Here is an 18,440-nt window from a genome sequence, read left to right as displayed (position 1 = left end):
AGAAGTTAAATATTTTGTGGTTCATTTTCTGGTATTAATCAAATTCCATAAAGTCTCCCAAGGAAGAAGCATTAAATTGATAGTCAGAAAAGAATAGTGTATGTTCTGAACTTCAACTGGTTTGGTTAGTGGGTTTTTCCCATTATTTTAATACAAGAGATAATTTTATATATCAATGTGACTAGCATAAGGTGTGTTTAACTTATAAAGCATTATTTCTGACTGTGAAATTGTTCTTAAAAGAGCTTATAAGCAATGTGGACTAACTGAAACCAGGATTCAACAGTGGACATAAGTCCATACTCAATGCAATGAATGGAAATAAAAGTCCATAAAGTCAAGACTCTTTCAAGCTCTTTTTTTTTATTAGATATTTTCTTTATTTACATTTCTAATGTTGTCCCCTTTCCTCGTTTCCCCTCTGAAAATGCCCAATCCTATTCCCCCTGCTCACCAATCCACCAACTCCCACTTCCCTGTCCTAATATTCCCCTAAACTGGGACATAGAACCTTCACAGGTCCACGGGTCTCTCCTCACATTGATGTCCCACAAGGCCATCCTCTGCTATATATAGGGCTGGAGCCATGGGTCCCTCTATATGCATACTTTGGTTGGTGGTTTTGTCTCTGGGAGCTCTGCGTGTACTGGTTGGTTCATATTGTTGTTCCTTCTGTGGGGAAGCAAACCCCTTCATTTCCTTGGGTCCTTTCTCTAGCTCCTCCATTGAAAACCCTGTACTCAGTCCATTGGTTGGCTGTGAGCATCCACTTTTATCAGGCACTGGCAGAGCCTCTCAGTAGACAGCTATATCAGGATCCTGTCAGTAAGCACTTGCTGGCATCCACAATAGTTTCTGGGTTTGATAACAGTGTATGGGATGGATCTCCAAATTCTTAACCTACAATCTCTTTGTTTTTCCATAGAGAGTTTTGACTCTGTGATCAACCATTTGGGCTGGGAATTATCGTTTCACTGATGTTCATGCTGTTGTGTTAAGGTTAGATTATGCTAGCATGGCTCCTAGTTTTCCAGCTGGTAAAGGGTATATGTATTGTCATAATTCAATTTCTATAGATACATGAACCCATCCCATAATATCTCTCTCTGTCTCTCTGTCTCTGTCTCTGTCTCTGTCTCTGTCTGTCTCTCTCTCTCTCTCTCTCTCTCTCTCTCTCTCTCTCTCTCTGTGTGTGTGTGTGTGTGTCTGTGTGTGTGTGTCACTGTGCAATTTCTCTGAGGAACCTACAATCATTGCCAAAATAAAAATCTATGTTCTGCAAAAAAGCACTCACAATTATATATTATGACAGATTTTTCAACCTTATTAATAGTTGAAGTATAGATATTTGAAGATTTTCTTCAAATTTGATCAGACTGGAGGATTTAAGCATGTTGTCATGTATATAACAGATTCAAGCAATCTCCATGATAAACTATCTAATGACTTACCAGAGAGTTAGAGCAAATTTATTTAAAATAGAGACTATGGTCATAGTGATAAACTATTCCATTCTAAAGTTAATAAATATGTGTATTTTCAATTTAACTTAGAAACTGAGAATTCCCTCCATGCATATGGTAAGCACATCTCTCCCATCGATTTTTCACCAATTGAACTCCTGCCTTATTCTCCAAACTCCTCTCAAATGCATTTCTTCCTAATTGTTTTGATGTTTCTAGACATTTTAACGAAACATAAATGAAATGGAACAATGGAAAAAGAGCTACATTTAATTACATGAGTGTGCACAATTGACAGTTCATAGTTAAGAGGAAAATCTTCATAATAGTGTTCTAATATAATGGGATTTGATGCTCTCTTCTGGTGTGTCTGAAGATAGCATCAGTGTATTCATATACATAAAATAAATAATTGTTAAAAAATAAATCATTGTATAGAACACTTCACAATAAATCATATCTAAAGTAGATCAAGCTCTACTGAATAATAAGAAATGGAACTGTTATGTAAAACAATGTAGAATAATATATTACAGATGATTTTAAGTCACCATGCGGTTGCTGGGAATTGAAATCAGGACCTCTGGAAGAGCAATCAGTTCTTTTAATCACTGAGCCATACCTTCAGCCCCCATGATGGCTTCTTTTGTGAAATGAATCCATATTCTTTCTTTCTTCTTAAATACACAGGGGAAGATCACAAAGGAGCTGTTGCTATACAGAAGCAGAGCAAGATTCTGTTTCTGTTTTCTTATATTTTCAAAGTGGTCTCTCAATAATCAATTTTCTTTTTTTTTTCATTTTTTATTGATATATTTTTTATTTACATTTCAAATGATTTCCCCTTTTCTGGGTCCCCACTCCCCTCAAGTCCCATAAGCCCTCTTCCCTCCCCCTGTTCCCCCATCTACCCCTTCCCGCTTCCCTGTTCTGGAATTCCCCTATACTGTTGCACTGAGTCTTTCCAGAACCAGGGGCCACTCCTCCATTCTTTTTGGACATCATTTAATATGTGGATTATGTCTTGGGTATTCAAAGTTTCTAGGCTAATATCCACTTACCCGATGCATTCTGCCATTTGTATTAATTATATAGAATTTTAAATTCCTTTGGAATTTTACATTTCTCATGAAACATGAATTTTAAATATTTGTCAGACTTTGAATTTTGCAGTAAACTAGTTTAGGAGAATTTTAATGTCACCTTCATTATACTTTTTAAGGACTAGTGCTTTTGAAAATTGATGGTTCATTTAAGTGGAGCCAGTCAGTGACTTGAAGCCATAATCTTTTTGTTTGTTTACTTTTTATTGGGTATCTTATTTATTTACAGTTCTAATGTTACCCTTTTCCTGTTTTCCCCTGCTGAAACCCCCTATCCCATTCTCCCTCTCACTGCTTCTATGAGGGTGCTCATCTCCCCACCTACCTGCTCCTGCCTTCCTGCCATGGCATTCCTTTACACTGGGGCATCTAACTTTAACAGACCCAATGGCCCCTCCTCCCATTGATGTTCAACAAGGCCGTCCTCTGCTATATATGCAGCTGGAGCCATGGGTCCCTTCATGTGTACTCTTTGGTTGGTGGTTTAGATGCTTGGAGCTCTGAGGGGTCTGGTTGTTTGATATAATTGTTCTTCCCATGGGCTTCAAACTCCTTCAGCTCCTTCAGTCCTATCTCTAACTCTTCAATTGGGGACCTCATGTTCAGTTCAATGGTTGACTGCAAGCACCCATCTCTGTATTTGTCAGGCTTTGGCACAGCCTCTCAGAGGACATCTAGATCAGGCTCTGTTCAGCATGTAATTCTTGGCATCTAAAGTAGTGTCTGCGTTTGGTGACTATATGGGATGGATCCTCAGGTGGGGTAGTGTCTGGATGGCCTTTCCTTCAGTCTCTTCTCCATAATTTGTCTCCATATTTCCTACTGTGAGTAGTTTGTTCCCCCTTATAAGAAGGACCAAAGCACTCTTACTTTGGTCTTCCTTCTGAGCTTCAAGTGGTCTGCGTATTGTATCTTGGATATTCCAAGCTTTTGGGTAAATAGGAAGCTGGAACAACCACTGTGGAAATCAGTCTGGCAGTTCCTCAGAAAACTGGACATATTAGTACTACCTGAGGAAAAAGCTATACCACTACTGGGCATATACCCAAAAGATACTCTAACATTTAACAAGGACACATGCTCCACTATGTTCAAAGTAGCCTTATTTATAATATCCAGAAGCTGGAAAGAACCAAGATTTCCTTCAACAGAGGAATGGATACAGAAAATATGGTATATTTACACAATGGAGTACTACTTAGCTATTAAAAATCTATGAACTCATGAACTTCTTATGCAATTGGATGGAATTTGAAAATATCATCCTGAGTGAGGCAGTCACAAAAGAAAATACACGATATGTGTACAGGTAGGTTTTTTGTGTTAACTTGATACAGGCTGGAGTTATCACTGAGTTGGGGAAGTACCTCCATGAGATTCAGCTGTGGGGCATTTTCTCAATTAGTGATCAAGGTGGGAGGGCCCATTGTGGGTGGTGCAATCACTGACTGGTAGTCTTGTGTGCTATAAGAGAGAAGGCTGAGCAAGACAGTAGAAGCAAGCCAGTAAGTAACATCCCTCCATGTTCTCTGAATCAGCTCTTGTTTCCTGACCTGCTTGAGTTTCAGTCCTGACTTCCTTTGGTGATGAATAGCTGTGTGGAAGTGTAAGCTGAATAAATCCTTTCCTCCCCAACTTGATACCTGGTTATGATGTTTTGTCCAGGAATAGAAACTCTTAATTCACTCACTAATAAGTGGATATTAGCCGAAATGATCAGATTTTTTTTTACACTCTAGATTTTATTCCCCTCCAGGTCCACCCTCTGAGTCTTCCACATTTCAAATGTCCTCCCTGCCTGCCTGTCTCCTCCATGAGGATGTCTCCAGACTCAGAACCCCCACTTCAACACCTCATTCTCATCACTGGATAGATCATAGAAACATAACCAAACAGAGACACAGTAAAAGTAACAGAAGTTATGAACAAAATGGTTTTTAACAGATATCTATAGAACATTTCATCCTTAAAAAAAAGAATATACCTTCTTCTCTGCACCTAATTGTATCTTTTCCAAAACTGACCATATAATCAATCAGTCACAAAATAGGTCTCAATTGATACAAGTAAATGCAAATAATTCCATACATGCCATCAGATCACCACCGGACTAAGACTGATCTTCAATAATAACAAAAACAACAAGCCCACATACACATGGAAGCAGAATAATGCCCTACTCAATGATATATTGGTCAAAGAAAAAAACTAAAGAATAAAATAAAAGACTTTAGAATTTAATGAAAATGAAGTTACAACATACCCAAATTTATAAGATACAATGAAAGCAGTGCTAAGAGGAAAACTCATAATCCTGAGGACCTCCAAAAAAACTGGAGAGAGCATATACTAGCAGCTTAACAGTAAACCTGAAAGCACTAGAACAAAAAGAAGCAAATATAACCAAGAGTAATAAATAGCAGGAAATAATCAACCTCAGGGTGAAATCAACCAAGTAGAAACAAAAAAGAACAACACAAAGAATCAACAAAACTAAGAGCTGATTCTTTGAGAAAATCAATCTTTGTTCCTTTGTTTCTTTCTTTTTTCTTTTTTCTCTTTCTTTCTTTCTTTCTTTCCTTTTTTTCCTTCCTTCTCTCTTTTTCTCTCTTTCCTTCTTTCATTCATTCTTTTTCTTTCTCTCTTCTTTGTTTCTTTGTTTCTTTCCTTCTTTTTTTCTTTGTTTCTTATCAAATATAGTCTAATAGGATTCAAACTGAGAAAGGAAACTTCAATTGAGAAAATGTCTCCACCAGATTGTCTAGTAAGCAAAAGATCATTGAGTATTTTCTTGACTGATGATTTACTATTGAATGTGCCATCCTTAAACAGCTGGAATAAGAAATCAATCTGCACAAGATCATTATTCTGTTTCTTCATTCTCCTCTTCTTCAGTGCCTCCCTCCAAGTTCATGTTTGATTTTCTGTCCCGACTACCATTCATAATGTAAAGTAAGTTATAAGACGAAATAAACTCTTTTCTCTTGCCCCAAATGTGATTTTTAAAATTAAAATGTTGGCAACAAGTAAAAATAAAAAAAAAATCCAAGTTATATTTGTCATGCAGGAAATATTAAATCCTAACCCTGAATTATAACTTGAAAGTGATTTTGTTGGAATCTTGAAATTATTCATTAATTTTTATTTGTATATATTTATCCTATGTAGCAGGGGCTTCATAAAGATATTTTCTTTCAGTATAACACATACGGTGACCATATTCTGTCTCTTTCTATACTTTTTCTCTGCTTATCCTCTCCCTACTAATTCTCCTTTCCGTTTCTCTTTTACTTTGCTGTGTGTGTGTTTGTTTGCCTGTATGCCCTGGTGGGAATGTACATCTTTCATTTACCTGCACAAAACCTAGGGTTCCAAAGAGACAGAAAACTTGTGTTATATGAGTTTTAGAGTCTGTCTTATTTCACTGAAAATAATAATCTCCAATTGTTTCATCTGTTCTTCGTTCTTTATAATGAATAAAACTCTGTGATTATACACACATTCACTCACCCACCCCCACATAAACACACACATGCAGTAAAACCACAAATTAAAATACAAGAATGGATTACAACTGTGCAAAAGGTTACCTAAAACAACTATGTCTAAATAAAGAGCTATTTGTAGCAACAAGAGTAGTAGATGTTTTCCATTATTTTTTGATAATAATATGTATTATGCTATGATACCATTTCTCTATTTTGAAGATTACAAAAAATAAAAAATAAAAACCTAAATTCTCACTCAGATTGACCAGAATGGTAATATTTTATTTGTTTGTGTTAATGTAGAGTTTTAGTTTTCCAGACTGATTTACCTTTGATATACCAGTGAAAATATTACATACGGTTGTATACCTTACCTTTTTAAAGATTTATTTTATATGTATGAAAGTTTTGTTTACCTGTTTGTTTGCAAACCATTTGTTCACTAAGTTATTTTAGAGGCCAGAAGGCACAACATTTCCTATAACTGGAGTTAGTCAATGTTGTGTTCTGTGGGCCTGCCAGAGTTACACTTGCACAGTGATCTCAGTCCAGGGTGCAAGAGTTCATGCAAAGGGAGCACGTAGGGAAGTTGGTTCCACCTCTGTCTCTGCCATACTGTCACCCTGCACTGTTCCAAGGAGAGGCTGACTAACCGGTGAGGAGTGTGGTGGAGATTCAGGTGGTGCTTAGGGAGAGTGTCCTTCTTCCCAAGTGTTACAGCTCTTTTGACAGAAGCTCTCAGAAAACAGTAGCTCTTGAACATTGAAATCTGGATAGGATAGGATTCTTAGCTTTGGGGTGGGTCAAGTCTAACAACAGGCACTTCTCATTGGCTTGGACTGAGAGCTTGGGGAAACATTATTTGCATGTGGGACAGCTTGGTGCTGCTCCTCCTTGACTGATGGCCACACACCTCTTCTCAGGGTAGTTGGGGGACTGTGGAAGACAGTAGTTAAGACAGGAGCCAGGGGCCCAAGGGGTGTGGTCAAACACCTGCTATTCTTTGCCATGGTTCTAAGCCTGAGCTCAACAAGGGACCAGAGTGTCTATCACACACTGCTCATTGCCCGACAGTAGTTCATAATACAGGCACATGAGAATTAACTGTTTGATTGCTAGAACACTGAGCATTCTTAATTGCTGAGCTAATTCTCCAATCCCCTCAATTTCTTTTTCTTTTAACTTTGTAATCAGTGTAAAAACTACCAAAATTACTGTTTCTTTCTAAGTATTTTATTTCTAAGAATACATGATAAAAGGAACATATATCCTATTGAAAATAATCAAAAGGCAATGTTATCTGAAAATATATGTTTCAATGTTTAAATTAGTGGGTTTTATTTTTGGGTTTTTTTTGTTTGTTTTGTTTTGTTTGTAAAACAGTGTAGTGACTTAGGTGTCTTAATAAGAACGTTTCAGATACAGTTTTATGTCACTTATTCTTTGAAAGAAAAATTATGTAAATAAACTTCACAGCAGTTTTCATTCATTTCCCTTAAGCCCTTAAGTCCATTTCCATGCAGGCATTATTCTTCCCAAGACTATATGTCTTATATTCTAACAGGATTCCTATTATCAATCCTTACCTTATTTCTGTCATGGATGGCCATAAGACTGTCCCTTCTATGTTTGAAGGTTGAAGTAAGCAGAGGTAAGAGAAATAACTGAGAATGACTCTGGAGGGAATAATTGAGTTTTGCATTGTGTGTGTGTATGTGTGTGTGTGTGTGTGTGTGTGTGTGTGTGTGTGTGTGTATCAGACCTTTATGTATATGCCACAGATTTATGTATGAATGCATGAATACAAAAAACTGGTTCTCTGTTGTTCTTCACAATGCTTCCTAATTCTTTAGGAAGCTGAGTATATCTGGGTCACCTCTCTAGGGACATAGATGTGCAATTGAGATACAGGGCATTTTCACTACTATCTTATTGGATATTATCATATTTGTTGGTTGTTTTACACATAACTGAGAATACAAATGAAAGGAAAGGAGTAAATAAGTCTATGCATATAGTAGCAGAACAGGGATGGGTAGAAAAAAGAAACTGTAAAAGCCAAACTCTTTAAAAGACAACATTTCTGTGAGTCAATGGGATTGACAAGAAGTGCAGTGCAGAAGAATTAGCATATGACAGACAAGGTGCATGTGAAAATCAGGTTGCAGTGTCAGCAAGATGGAATCAATTCATGGCAGAACAAGCAAGAATCACACATTAAACTGTGATGAGGGTAGGAAACAAATGTTTTAGGGAAGCAGGATCTCAAAGGAAAAGTATTAGTTTACACACTTCTTCCTAATAACACAGCAGAATTTCAGACTAAAAATATTAAACAAAATAAAACTTTTTAGTAGTGAGATTTATCGAAATAAATAGGGAGAGAACTTTTCAATAAACTCAGTGTGAAAGAAGCAGGTCTTGTTAAAGTAATGGACAGAATGTGTTCCTTTACCTTCAGTCAGTTAGAATGATGGGTGGTACTACTGAAATCCAAAAGACTGACTTTCCTTTCATCATTTATATAAAAGCTTGTGACAACTGAATTTGGAAAGACAGCCTTCTGTCTTAAATTTCCAATGTAAATTGAATTTATTAGCCATTTTACTTGTATCTACTCTGCTATGATGTGCATATCAATGAAATCCTAATATGGCTATTTTCTCTCATTATTCCTTAACAGACTTCTTCTCTTCAATATTTCAGGTGATGACCCATATATTATTATATTTTTCTTTTTTAATGAAATAGAGGAAGCAAACCAATTTATTAAGGTAATGGGATTTTTTTAAAAGTCCTCTTTCAAACCTGAAAAATTTAAACCTGGTATATCACATTTAAGGTAGCCTCTGAAAAACTAATTCCATCAATCTGGGATCATGGATATAATGTCTTCCTGGAAAAAAAAGGCAAAACACAGTTCAGGGGTTAGGTCTGCTCTCATATCAGCTTGCTTTCTGTGCATCTCAGATGTGTGTAAGGGTCCTGAGAGAGTGCCTTAGGGAACATAGCTTCCCAGTGACCCCCAATCTCCCAGTAAGCTTCAACTCAAAAAATTTCATAACACAACACTCCCTGTGTCAATGTAATCTCTAATATATAAACCTTTGATGATGCACCAAGACCTTCTAGACTCCTAGTGCAGGAGTTAAGAAAGCAAAGGGATGGAAAGACCTTGTTGATACTGTAACAGATTACTTTTGACAAGGGCTGTAAAATAGAGTTGTGGAGAAAGTAGCAGCACTGGTTATGTTATAAGATACAAAATCATTGCTCCTGGACCCTGTAATGATATGTACTGATTTCCAATGTTTGTATGAAGTGTTCATTTCATTGTGCCAGGTATTCAGACACACACAGAAATGATGCAATGATTTTATTCTATACAACTTTAAAGATTGCAATAAAATTCTTCACAACTTATCCTCCTCAGGTTTTATCAATAACCTATAATACAATGCATATGCAAAGTTAAGATTTAACCTAATTATTAGACACAAAGTTTGATTTCCCTCTATAAGTAAAAATAGTGTATGCATATAATTTTAAAACTTAGTGTGTGCATGGCATGTGTGTATTTGGTAAAGTTTATATATAGAGGTCAAAGGACAATTGTGAGGAATCAGCATTCTTCTTCAAATATATGCATGTTTCATAGATCAGACTGTTTTGCATGCATGTGTGAAAAGCAGTGTTATTTGTTCTCCTGCTATCATTATGTGATTTTCAAATAAAACAAAATCTACACTTTTATTTATCAACAAAACCACTTTGAAATATTACAAGTACATATTCAACAAATACTGCTGACTAAATATGCACCATATACTCACGTAGGAGGTTGGTGAGACAGCAGGGAAAGGCAAAGCCTTGGCTGAGAACACGGAGTGAAAGGATGAAACTTATTTGACAATTGTATTTCTATTTACATTGAACAACGTGGATCCTTATGTTCTACAATCACAGGTAATTAAAATGTTTTTAATATAGTCAACAATAGAGAAATCTTCATTGAAGTTCTAAACATTATCAATACTTCAGCTTTTGAAAATGGCATTCTTTTTGAAACTAGCAGGTTTTCAGGGAATTTTTAAATTACATTGTTGAGAAGGTGTACGTACAGGGACTTCTATGAAGCCAGAAGATGGGAGTATAGGTAATGCTTGATGCCTGAGAACAGGAATGCCGTGAAGATATCAAAAGAGTTTCATTGTTCACCGCCATGTTTCTACCTGAATTGTTCCACTAGGAGTATAAGTCAGAAGAAGGAGAAAAAGTAAATCAGAAAAAAGACTGTAAATTACAGAGAGTCATTATCATTATTAAAATAGACTATCCAAAGTCAGAACAACTGAATAAATCACAGTTAAACTAACCTTTGGTACTTTAAGCTCACCTCTTTACACAATTTTCAATTTATCTGTAGTACAGCATCTGCATAATATAATTCCATGTGCTATGCTATGTAAAAGTTGCCAGGCTGTTTCTTAAACAGTGTGAAAATCAATTTCACAGTAGTAACAATGCTTTTCTTCCTTCTCACAGTTTCCTGCTTGGTATCTCTCAGTTTATTATAGAATGTGGTAATGTCAACAGTCTTTGATGCTATTGCAGATTTTATTATATCCTTTTGTATGTGTTTCCAAGACAAGCATATTTTTAAACCTTATACATTTTATTACTAGGATAACTAGACACTGACTCTAAACATAACCAAATCTACAGAATAAAAATGTTTAATCTCATCAACTAGGAATGATGAAAGGAAGGCCTACTTTATACAAACACTCAGTATTGCCATTCTGTGAGTACTTCATTCTCATACACAGCTTCATTCTCCTTCACTGTCTTCTCTTGGAATTGTACTTATTTTATAACCAATTTTTACCCAAAGTCATTGAGGAATTCATAGGATGATTTTCCTTTTATTTCTTGGCCAAGAGCCATTTGATTCTGAACATCTTTTATGAAGACCATAATGAGAAACTGAGTCAATGGTATGGGTGAAAGATGGTAGAGGGAAGGGAAAGAGAAAACAAACATTTTCTTATGCAATTTGCATTTATTTTTACTTTCTGTGTAATTTTTGCTTTTCATCATCATTGGCCTCTTTGTTGGCTTTTACCATATAACCCGATTTTTAGTGTGAGGTAAAATGTATCCCAAGACAGTCAGGCATTTGTTTGTAAACTATTAGCTTATTATATACATTCTCTAAGTATATTTATATTTTACAAAAATGTTTTTTTTGGTTGATACAAGGAACAAAGCAACACTTATTCCTCCAGTCTTTTTAAGGCAGTGGGTAAAGGCATGAAGGCTGACATTAAGGAACATGGACAGTGGATGCTGGGGGAATGTGTACTTGGAAATGGACAAAGACATGATGTAATTCCCTGACTCATGGAAAATTGTCTAAAGCTTTCCTCATATTTGTCAAGCTCAACATTAGCAAGGTTTTCTTCCTATTGGCCCAAATATGAGTGCCTATGTACAGTTGGTCAGTTTGTACACATCTAACAATAAGGTCTCACCTACATGACTGCTTAAACCTGAACTGAACAAAGACAACAATAATAAGCATGCTAAGGTGGACAGAGAAAAGCCCAGGAGGCCTCAAGCCCATGTAAAGAACTATAGGAAACTAGAGATTTCTGAGAACTGTGCTCATAGTCTTGTTAAAAGAATCACATCAATTGATTACCCAGTGCCAAATGGTTGGCTGTGAATGCATAACTACAAGCAACATATACAACCTAAACATATTCTACTTATGCATTTAGGAATATATGCATATATGCAAATATATACATATATATTTAAAAGCAGACAAAACAGAGGCCATAATTTGTGAGAGATAAAAAAGGATATAAAGGAGGATTTGGACTGTGGAAATGGAAGGGGTAAATGATGTAAATATGTTATAATCTCAAAAAAATACATTTTAAAATCAACTAGAAACTACAAGTGAAAGTAAAGACTTCTAATAATTCAGACTTAAAATAATTCAGGGTTATCATGGTGGACTCATGGAATGGCAATTTCCTTTGAAATTAGAGATAGTAGAAGAAGTTGTAAGCTGTATGGGTATACATAGAACTCAATTCACCATTGTCAATTTTGAAAACAGGAAGGACTGTAAGCTATAGGGAAAGTAAAGGCCCTCCCGTCTGTGAGCACAGAGGTATTTGTCCTATGGAGGAAGACAAAGTGCTTTCCAGAGGCATAGCCTACTTAAGTTCCTAAGTGGGTAGGGATTTGGGCAATGTAGGGAGGACAGAGTGGGGCTTATTCCATGAGGCTGTTCACCTGATGTCCTAGGAAAGATGTGCAGAGAATTCTGAGGATTTTTATTGCATGCATAAAAGAGACATCAGCCTGGCTCAGCTTCCCAGATCAGCACTCAATCACTAATTCCAGAAAGCTGATCAAATGACTACAAACACTATATGATGCGTTAGATTTTGTTCTTGATGGTGTCTACTACAGAGAAAAAAACTAAAAGTATTTTGTGTTGGCATTGGAGGTCAAATTCATAGCAAGTAGATATTTTACCTCTCATCTCAGAATCATAAAATAAAAATGGAATTCTCAGCCTTGATTCTCACTGGGGTGTCTTCCTTCCAGTCTGGTTTCTGCTTAAAATACAGATTAGTGCTTTAAGTCAAAATGTATCCATGTGCTGATGCTGGCAGTGGCTTAAAAGAAATAAAGAACATGCTATCTGGAACTTAGCTTCTGGGTGAATTGGGAAGTGATTCTGTGCAGATCTTCATGTGTAACACAAAGGACTGTGAATAGCATGTTTGTGAAAACTTTGCTTTTTACTGAGCTCATCATTCATAATTCACTATTTCAAAGAAAATAAACAAACAAAAAAAAAAAAACCAAGGTCCTCTACAGACCTACAGTATAAGTAAATGTGATTAAAGCTTTATCTATACATATATCTATTTACATCTATATAGTGTGTGCATGCTTTTCATTTCTCAATCTTGATGCCAGGTAGTTATATTCTCAAGAAACACCATGAAGTGCTTCTTAATGTCAAGAGGTTAGATCTACTGATCCACTCCAGGACTGCACACAGAAACTATGTATTTTAAAAATAGAATCCGCAAAACACTTTGCTTTGCAAGGAATAGACAGAAGTTTCCCTCTCCTTAGGAAAACTAACAGTGATAATATTCCTCACATAAGAATGAAAAATACCATTACAACGAGGGAAACTATACCCTAGAAAAAGCAGGATATTAAGCTTCTTTCATCAAACCCAAAAGAAGATAATCACACATGTATAAAATTAAAATCAAAAATGATAGGAAGCAATAACCACTACTCCTGAATATCTCTTAACATCAATGGACTCAATTCCCCAATAAAAAGACATAAACTAACAAATTGGTTAGGTAAACAGGACCCTACATTTTGCTGCATACAGGAAACACACCTCAGTGTCAAAGACAAAAACTACCTTAGAGTGAAAGGCTGGAAGACAATTCTACAAGCAAATGGCCCAGATAACAAGCCAGAGTTGCCATTCCAATATCAGATAAAATTTACTTTCAACCCAATGTCATCAAAAGAGACATGGAAGGTCACTTCTTGCTAGTCAAAGGAAAAATCCAACAGGAAGAACTCTCAATCCTGAACATCTATGCTCCAAATACAAGGGCACACTCATTCATAAAAGAAACTTTACTAAAGCTCCAAGCACACATTGCACCTAACACAATAATTGTGGGTGACTTCAACACTACACCCTCACCAATGTACTGATCAGGAAAACAGAAACTAACCAGGGAGACAGTGAAATTAATTGAAGCTTTGTACCAATTGGATTTAACATATATATATATATATGTTAAATCCAATTGGTACAAAAGTTATATATATATATATAACTTTTCATCCCAAAGCAAAAGAATATACCTTTTTCACAGCACCTCATGGTACCTTCTCCAAAATCGATCATATAGTAGGTCACAAGACAGACTTCAACAAATATAAGAATATTGAAATAATCCTATGCCTCCTATCAGATCACTATGGAGTAAAAGTGGTCTTTAATAAGAATAAAAACAACAGAAAGCCCACATACACATGGAAACTTAACAATACTCTACTCATTGATACCTTGGTCAAGGAAGAAATACAGAAAGAAATCAAAGATTTCTTAGAATTTAATGAAAATGAAGGCACAACATACACAAATCTATGGGACACAATGAAAGCAGTGCTAAAAGGAAAACTCATAGCTTTGAGTGCCTCCAAAAAGAAATTCGAGAGAGCATACACTAGGAGATTAATGGAACAACTGAAAACCCTGGAACAAAAAGAAGCTAATTCACACAGGAGGAGAAGAAGACAGGAAATCATCAAACTTGGGGCTGAAATCAATCAAGAAGAAACCAAGAGAACCATACAAAGAATCAACAAAACCAAAAGCTGGTTGTTTGAAAAAATCAACAAGATAGATAAACCCTTAGCCAGACTAACCAAAGGACACAGAGGAAGTACCCAAATTAACAAAATTAGAAATGAAAAGGGATATATTACAACAGAAACCAAGGAAATTCAAAAAATCATCAGATCCTACTACAAAAACCTGTACTCAACACAACTGGAGAATCTGGAGGTAATGGACATTTTCTTAGATACCAATTACCAAAATTAAACCAGGATCAAATAGAGCATCTAAACAGACCCATAATCCCTAAAGAAATAGAAGGGGTCATAGAAAGGCTTCCAACCAAAAAAAGCACAGGACCAGATGGTTTCAGTGCAGAAATCTATCAGACCTTCAAAGAAGACTTACCATCAATACTCTTCAAACAATTCCACCAAATAGAAATAGAAGGAACACTACCCAACTCCTTCTGTGACACCACTATTACGCTGATAACAAAACCACACAAAGATCCAACTAAGAAAGAGATTTTCAGGCCAATTTCCCTTATGAATATAGATGCAAAAGTACTCAATAAAATTCTTGCCCACTGAATCCAAAAACATAGCAAAACGATCATCCACCATGATCAAGTAGGCTTCATCCCAGGGATGCAGGGATGGTTCAATATAAGGAAATCCATAAATGCTATCCACTACATAAACAAACTCAAAGAAAAAAAAAACACATGATAATTTCATTAGATGTTGAAAAAGCATTTGACAAAATTCAGCACCCTTTCATTCTAAAAGTCTTGGAAAGGAAAGGAATTCAAGGTCCATATCTAAACATAGTAAAAAGCAATATACAGCAAGCTGATAGCCAACATCAAACTAAATGGAGAGAAACTTGAAGCAATCCCACTAAAATCAGGGACTAGACAAGGCTGCCCCCTCTCTCCATATCTTTTCAATATATTTCTTGAAGCTTTAACTAGAGCAATTAGACAACATAAGGAGGTCAAAGGGATACAAATTGGAAAGAAAAAAGTCAAAGTATCACTATTTGCAGATGATATGATAATATACTTAAGTGACCCCAAAAACTCTACTAGAGAACTCCTACAGCTGATAAACAACTCCAGAAAAGTGGCTGGCTACAAAATCAATGCAAGCAATCAGTAGCCTTTATATCCTCAAAGGATAATCAGACTGAGAAAGAAATTAGGGAAATGACACCCTTCACAATAGCCACAAACAGCATAAAGAATCTTGGGGTGACTCTAACCAAACAAGTGACACACCTATATGACAAGAACTTCAGATCTTTGAAGAAGGAAATCAAAGAAGATCTCAGAAAATGGAAAAGTCTTCCATGCTCGTGGATTTGCAGGACTAATATAGTTAAAATGGCCATCTTGCCAAAGGCAATCTACAGATTCAATGCTATCCCCATAAAAATCCCAACCCAGTTCTTCATAGAGCTCGAAAGAGCAATGCTCAAATTCATCTGGAATAACAAAAAACTCAGGATAGCTAAATCTATTCTCACCAGTAAAAGAACTTCAGGGGGATTCAGTATCCCAGACCTCAAACTTTACTACAAAGCAATAGTTATTAAAACTGCATGGTATTGGTACAATGTCAGGCAAGCAGATCAATGTAATAGGATTGAAGACCCAGAAATTAATCAACACACCTATGGTCATTTGATCTTCGATAAAGGAGCTGAAAGCATCCAGTGGAAAAAAGATAGTCTTTTCAACAAATGGTGCTGGTTCAATTGGAGGTCAGCATGCAGAAGAATGTGAATCGATCCATTCTTATCTCCTTGTACCAAGCTCAACTCCAAATGGATCAAGGACCTCCACGTAAAACCTGACACACTGAAACTAATAGAAAAGAAACTGGGGAAGACCCTTGAGGACATGGGCACAGGGGAAAACTTCCTGAATAGAACACCAATAGCTTATGCTCTAAGATCAAGAATTGACAAATGGGACCTCATAAAACTACAAAGTTTCTGTAAGGCAAAGGACACTATCAAAAGGACAAAACATCAACCAACAGATTGGGAAAGGATCTTCACCAACCCTAAATCCGACAGAGGCCTAATATCTAATATATACAAAGAACTCAAGAAGGTAGAACCCAGAGAACCAAATAAACCCATTAAAAAGTTGGGTTTGGAGCTAAACAAAGAATTTTCACATGAAGAACTTCGGAGAGCTGAGAAAAACCTTAAGAAATGTTCAACATCATTAATCATCAGGGAAATCCAAATCAAAACAACCCTGAGATTTTACCTCACACCAGTCAGAATGGCTAAGGTCAAAAACTTAGGAGACAGCAGGTGTTGGTGAGGATGTGGAGAAAGAGGAACACTCCTCCACTGCTGGTGGCATTGCAAGATGGTGCAAACACTTTGGAAATCAATCTGGCAGTTCCTCAGAAAACTGGGCATGACACTTCCTGAGGACCCTGCTATACCACTCCTGGACATATACCCAGAGGATTCTTCAGCATGCAATAAGGACACATGCTCCACTATGTTTATAGCAGTCCTATTTGTAGTAGCCAGAAGCTGGAAAGAACCCAAGTGTCCTTCAATGGAGGAATGGATACAAAAAATGTGGTATATTTACACAATGGAGTACTATTTAGCCATTAGAAACAATGAATTCATGAAATTCTTAGACAAATGGATGGAGCTGGACAACATCATACTAAGTGAGGTAACCCAGTCTCAAAAGATCAATCATAGTATGCACTCACTGATAAGTGGATATTAGCCTAGAAACTTTGAATACTCAAGACATAATCCACATATTAAATGATGTCCAAAAAGAATAGAGGAGTGGTCCCTGGTTCTGGAAAGACTCAATGCAACAATATGTGGGAATACCAGAACAGGGAAGTGGGAAGGGGTAGATGGAGGAACAGGGGGAGGGAAGAGGGCTTATGGCACTTGTGGTGAGTGGGGACCCAGAAAAGAAGAAATCATTTGAAATGTAAATAAATAAATATCAATAAAGAAAAAGAAAGAATGAAAAATACTTTATTCTTTGAATACAAGCATACAAGAGAATACAAGAAAGTGGCTCCAGGTTGTGTTCTCTATATCATTTATTCCATATCATTTATTGGGGTGCTATATCATCCTCTTGGGACCCTGAAGACAAGTTCCAATAACAGGCAGAAAATATCTAGCTTTGCAGACTCTGATAATTCAGCATCTTCCTAAGTGGCCCCAGAGGTTCACCAATCTATGCATCTTTATATCAAAGTTTGCATCAACACAGTAGTTATTACTCTGAACCACTGGGGGCAATTTCTTCTTATTTGAAAAAATCTTTTTTTCAGGTTACAAAAGAATGAACAATATGTTTGCACTCTCATAAGCAACATTTGTAATTGTACTCACTCAGTATGAAATCCCAATTCAAAGATACATTAGTTAATGAGGAAGTTTTGCCTCCAGGATCAAGTGGAATTAAGTTTATGGTAGTCACTGTTTCTGACAAACAGGACACCTGTACAACCCAGAAATTTCAGCATGTAACTAATTATACTATAAAGAAAACATTAGTTGATTGCTATAGAAAATTATTCCTGAACAAAAAGGAAAATCTGCTTTTCCTAGGAAGTAGATATATAACTAAAAACACATCAAAGGTCAGGTTATCTTTTCATGTGTGAGTAAACAGTATATATTTCTTCCACTTTTTAATTTTATAAGAAAGCCATCATGTTCTAGTTTTCTTTAAATCTCACTCTATGTTTTAATTTTATTGGCTATTTTATTTATTTACATTTCAAATATAAATAACCCTTTTCCCTCTTCAAATCCCCTGACCCATCCCCCTTAACCTGCTTCTATGAGGGAGCTCCCTCCACCCATACACCCACTCCTGCCTTACTGTCCTAGCATTTCCCTACTCTGGGGCACTGAACCTCCACAGGACCAAGGGGTAAGGTAATCCTCTGCTACATTTGCA

Source organism: Apodemus sylvaticus, chromosome 6 (genome assembly GCF_947179515.1).
Source record: "Apodemus sylvaticus chromosome 6, mApoSyl1.1, whole genome shotgun sequence".
NCBI classification, from domain to species: Eukaryota; Metazoa; Chordata; class Mammalia; order Rodentia; family Muridae; genus Apodemus; species Apodemus sylvaticus.
Note: the sequence above shows the minus strand (reverse complement) of the source record.